Source organism: Nansenia antarctica (assembly GCF_963989245.1).
Source record: "Nansenia antarctica genome assembly, chromosome: 6".
In the NCBI taxonomy this organism is placed as follows: Eukaryota; Metazoa; Chordata; class Actinopteri; order Argentiniformes; family Microstomatidae; genus Nansenia; species Nansenia antarctica.
The window spans coordinates 58,974,703-58,980,967 of NC_137676.1; positions in this window are offsets into that span (position 1 = coordinate 58,974,703).

Here is a 6,265-nt window from a genome sequence, read left to right on the forward strand (position 1 = left end):
CTATCCACTGTAGTGGTTTCGGTAAGTGTTTAATGCATGAAAGGGTTTGCATTAACAACCGATATCAGCACACATCTGAGCGGTTGTGCACGACACCGCACGTCGAAGTGCGCTTACCACGGGAAGCGTGTGGATATCGTGTCTTTAGAGATGAGAGGGAAAAACACTTTCCTTTCTGATAGAGAGGGACTCAAAACATGCAACATTGCGAGTAATATGATGTAAGTGTTACGAAATATGACTGCGCTCTGTGCGTTTTACCCTATGGGAAATCCACTCACCGGTCTTAATGAAAGGTGATGTTAAAGATAGATTGGGGTAAGTGTGGGGGTTCTAGGGACTGGGTGGGACCCACTCCACCCAAGAGGACATCTCCAACTCCACTCAATTGTTGTGCTGAATATTTAGGGATTTTAACAACCAGTCCTATTAAGAATCCTTGCAAATAATATTGAGTTCAAAATGTACATTGTAGCACCATGCCCTTCAACCCAAGATATTATATTCACCAGCATTCACATACTGTAGTATTAAGCAATGACTTTATACTTTTTAGTGTAAATATATATATATATACAAATAAATAATAATAATAAATAAATAAATATATATATAGAAAGAATAATACGGTGTGTATTTAACTCACGAACTGCCAAAGAATTCCCTAACACCCACCACCAAGTGTTTTATATGGTATTTAGCTAACTTTGATTGGTTACAAAATGAAGCATTATAATTTATGCATTTTTGAAGATTTAAGACACCGGTGGCCCTGCTAGAATGTTGAACATTTCACCGACCTTATTCACCCTCGGCACTAAATTGATTCATATGATGTTGTCTTTAAAATGTGACACGTTCTATTGATTTGATCCTCATATCGCCAACTAATCAAAATGTTCAGACATTTCTTTTAAAACAAGGAGCTACGTTTCAAACTTTGTTGAGAATCACAACACAAACTCGCTGGTCAAGCCAAAATACTGCAAGGCAATGGATTCAGTGAGTAATCCCCACTGCTACCTAGTTAACTATAACACTACTTTACATTGTTAGCAGGCTCACAAAACAAGCTGTGTTAGTTGACTAGCGAGTGTGGAAATGTATTCACATTTTCCGAAGAAAAGTCCGATCATTACATCAAATCCCGATATGAGGACCAACGCATTAGAACGCGTCACAAATGATGCTTCGTAATTTATGCATTTTTGCCGGTTTAAGACACCGGTGCACTTCTACAATGTTGAACATTTCACCGACCGTATTCACCCTCGGCACTAAATTGATTCATATGATGTTGTCTTTAAAATGACATGGATGAGTTTTTCTTTGTAAAACAACACTCCCATGGGTCCCAAAAGTGTGTATTTAACTCACAAACTGCCAAATAATTCACACTCACCAGTCCTAGACGGCCAAGTGTTTTATTTCGTATTTACCCCATTGGCTACAAAATGAAGCATCATCATTTATGCATTTTTGGCGAATAAAGTCACTCTTTGTACTCTATAATGTTGTACATTTGACAGACTTTATTGACCCTCAGCACTAAATTGATTAATAACTGTAGGAGTGCTGCTTTCCTGTGCTGGAGAATCCTTTTTAGTATGATTGGGCATGACAGAGTAAGGTGCCTTATCGCCACATTACTGCAGTACAAGACTTCCACCTCTAACTCTCTGAAGAGAAGCTACAGGATTGGTGTATCATGTCAGCCACTAGATGTATAATTCCATTAGTGATGTCATTGAGAGAGCATTCCCCATTTACATTATGACACAACAGAGGACTTCCTCAGATAATTAATGTTCACACCGGTACTGAAAATACCCTGACGCACATTGTCCTGTAATTGCAGAGCTGCCTCATCTCTCCATTTGTGTTATTTGTCTGTACTGGTGTTTGTTTACGCCTTGGCCAGACACAAGTGACACACTTATGTAAACTTGGGGTCAGGAGAGAGACAGAGAGGACCAGAGATAGAGGGAGGGAAGGAAGACAAGAGAGAGAGAGAGAGAGACAGAGAGAGAGATTGGGCCAGAGAGGAAGGGAGAGGGAGAGGGAGAGGGAGAGGGAGAGAGAGAGAGAGAGAGAGAGAGAGAGAGAGAGAGAGAGAGAGGGAGAGGGAGAGAGAGAGAGAGAGAGAGATGTTCAATATTTAATTTTGTCCAGGGTGTGTTAATAACGCTACAGTGATTTTAGCCTCACTGCCTCTTCAGTGTCCGGACCATAGAAACAGCCTCCCATCACATTGAAGCGGATGTCTCACAGCCTTTACTCACAGTCTGAGTTATGTCTTTAGGAATAAACACAACTCAATCTCTCGCCAATTACTTCAGGACAGCAGAATTCAGACTGTGACGGGGCCAAATTGAGATATGCAACATAGGCTTTACCTGAAGGGCTTCAACAGTAAGCACGGCAAACTGAACTCCATATTTTGCAAGCACACAAGTTTCTGCCTGCAACGTTCCTCTCAGCTCATTCTAGCAGAAGTCATGCAACTTCCCCTCCGAGACCCACCTGTGACACGGAAACTCGAATGAGTGCATTCTTATGAACTACGCTACCATGACTACCATTGGACGGACACTTCGTGGACGAGAGCTGTAGCTGAAAGACAGTATACTGCTGTAATCTATTCTGCTAACTTTGCCAACGCTCAACGCTAACCCTAGTCCTGGCCTTACACGCCAATCCACTTTCTCTCAGATGAAGTCTAAAACAAGTGTGCCCAGAGTCAGACGTGGCATCACAGATTCTCTCTCTCGAAACTAGAGTTGATGATGTCACAGATGTAATGATGTCAGAGTTGATGATGTCACAGAGGTGAATACCTTAGTATGTTGGTCAACGTGTAACAACTCTGGTTGGGCATTCTAGAGAGTGTCATGTGAAATGTCTCGGAACATTTCCCGTAATGTTGTGGCAATGTTGAGCAGTTGATAACATGGCACCATGTGTGTTTTTCGCTGTGATAGAAAGGCTTACGGTGACTCACCTGGCACCTGGCCCTCTTTGCACGCCAGTCAGTACCTCTCCTGTAATAAGCAACTTAAAACACACAAACGCACGTTAATATGTTGATTTCCACACACACACACACACGCACAATAAAGTGCATCACCTCTACTTAACCCTCCTCCCTCCCTACAGCTTCCTCACCTTTATACTTAGAAACCAATAAAGACTTACTGTAATATTAAGCATACTGATCAGTAACCATGGCTATGGAGAGCCTCTACAGAGCAGAGGAAAGCACCATCAGCGTGCCAAGTCATTAACATTGGCCTTTGTTTTAGTCTTCTGAGGGAGAAAAAAAACAGCTCTTAATCAAGAGCAATCAGCCTGGAATACATTCTGTTTCAGAATGCCTTTAAAACCTAGCCAAGTCACATTTCTTTCTTGTGAACCGCTTTCTCCCACAGTCACCCCCCGCCTCTCACACACACACACACAAACTTCTCTTGATGTTGGTTTGAAGGGAGCAATGCAACCCCCTGTACAGTAGCCCCCCCAACACACACATACATACACACACACACAAGATCAGCTAAAGGACACACTGGTTTCCATTGAAGGCTTTATTCCGGTCAGTTTGCGGCCCATCTTGGGCTCTCTCCATACTAAATGCTGACACTATCCTTGTTAAACCAAGGTCAGGAGGGGCGGTGTGCTCCCAGCTGTTGATCTGTATTACGCTGTAAGTTAACCTCAGGGCCAAGATAGAACAGTGACAAATCACACACACATACATCGTGTGAGGAATCATGGAAACATGAGCTGATGCTAGGCTGTACAATGGAGCGTGTCAGAGGCCCTTCAGTGCTGTTTGTTTGTGTGTGTGTGTGTGTGTGTGTTCAAGAGAGCATGCATGAGATGCATGTATGATTCATGGAGAAGCATGTACATCAGTTCTGTGTGAACAGGCTCAGTGACCTACTTGATGACAAAAATGTATAATAAAATGTGAATCAACAGAGCAAAGTCTGGATGATGAGTTGATTAGTAGAATCGGGGTAAAAGTGTTCACCTAGGCTGAAACAAAACCCTGCTCTCCTGGACCAGGGATGGCAGTCACTGTCCGAGGTTAACCATGGAGCTTCACTCTCCAGATGTACACCAAGATCGCCATCTAGTGATTTGTTTTGGGTGATGCAATTACTTTCCAAAAATGTCTGTTTTGCCTTTATTCAATGTGGCAAACTCTTTTGTTTGTATGACAATATACAACCGGCGGGTATTCCATCAATATCGCTAAAGGAAAATCCAGGCTTATTTTTGATAAATCTCACGAGATTCATCAAAATTAGCCTAGATCTTCCTTTAGCGATGTTGATGTAATACCCCCCTGGGACCTGAAATAAAGGAAATACTGGAATTACCTGAAAACAAATGGCGTAGAGAATGTGATAAAGAACGAGAGTAGGCTATGGTTGAAGAGGACGTTATACATTTTTTATTGAACCACCCTTTGAAATCCAAAAGACGGGGGGGGACAGGGATTAAAAATAAAAATTCATTGCACTACTTAGTAAAGCATTACTAGTAATAACTCTCATAAAAAATGTACAAATGTTTGTTAAAAATGTTCATATCAAGCCTTCAACTGATTTTGGTTACAGATATAATACATATGAAGCTACGTCGTCATGTTAAATGATACGATTGTGAGTATTTGAAAGGAAACACATTTTAAAAACAACCCAACAACAATAGAATAAGAAAAAAAAAGGGAAATAATCATTCAGAGGCTCCCATATTGGTTTAGCAATAATCTGAATATACATAAATAGTGGAAATGAGGTAACTGCTAGTGTACCGAGCAGGAGAAATAATAATAATAATAATAGTAAGTCATAATAATCATCCTATGACACAAAATGGACGCCATGACAGTAACACCAATGACCTTTGACCCTCCCCCCGCCCCCTCCCTCCCCCAAGAAACTGGAGAGGAAAATGCTTTTCCTCCATCGCCATGGATACGACGTATGACACTGGTGCTGACAACACTGGAGAATGGTTTTAAAACACGTAGGAGGACGTTGCCCCGGAACACTGACCCGAGGTCAGCTTCTCCCCTCATAAGGTTAGGGTCTAGGAGGGGTTCATCTGACCGCAGATCAGTGGATAAGGCCAACATCGACCTAGAGGATGGGTTTTTAAAGGCATCATCTCTTATTAAGACACTGCAGGTGCCTGGCTGACACTGTTTTAATACACTTTCCCTTCCACAGCTGCCGTAAGGCCTACTTTAAGCTGCCGTAAGCCTGACATAGACCATGATACATTGTGATAAAGGACGTTAGGGAGCCTAGACGTAAGCTGACATTGTGCATGTTTACGACAGGCCTAGGTAGGTCTTATGACAGCGGTAAGGATGTTTCTTCTTAAAGACACTGAAGGGGATAAAGGACCCACTGGAAAAAAAAAACTAATTATGAGCAGAGAGAGAGAGAGGTCTGGAGGAAGAGGGGAAAATGAAAGACAGAGAATGGAGTGTGTTACAAGAGATATCAACATATGGTGATTGTTGATTCACCAAGCTAATGAACCAGGGCACACTCACTTCACCCCTCTGGCCAACCGGCAAAGAAGACATCCCTTTTTCTTCTTCTTTTTTTAAACAAGGGTTGAACCTCAACTGTGATGCTACAATGCTAAATGCTACACCCCGATCAGTATGTGCCTTTTAACCTAAACCCTTCAAAAAGGAGAATCCCTGTTAGAACAGCCATATTGTATAATCTTAAAGGCTGTTTAAACCCACCTAACCCCACCCTCTACTCTACGAGTGTCCCTAAGTGATAAAGTGCCAGCTCTGGAACCACCGTCCAACGCCTGCCTGGCCAGAGGAGGAAGTCCCGGAGCCCTGGCCAACATGGCCGCCGCTACAGCACTATGACATCACCAGAGAGTCCATTTCTCCCCACTGTGATTCGGTTTGGGGCCATGTTTCTGAAACGGGGGTGAAGGGCCCCAAGTGTGAGTGTTTTGAGAGCAACCATTGAATAGGCAAATTGAGAGAGAGAGAGAAAGAGAGAGAGAGAGAGAGAGAGAGAGAGAGAGAGAGAGAGAGAGAAAGACGGGGGGATGGACAGAGAGCGGTAAAGGAAGAAGAGAGACTGTGTAGATGGACAAATCTTTTAAGAAAAAAACAACGCCAGAAACGCATCCATAGTTCTGCAATTGCAATGGTTCAATCCTCTTTTCCCAGCGAACGACACACCGTACCTCCCTAACGACAGATCACCAGAAAGAT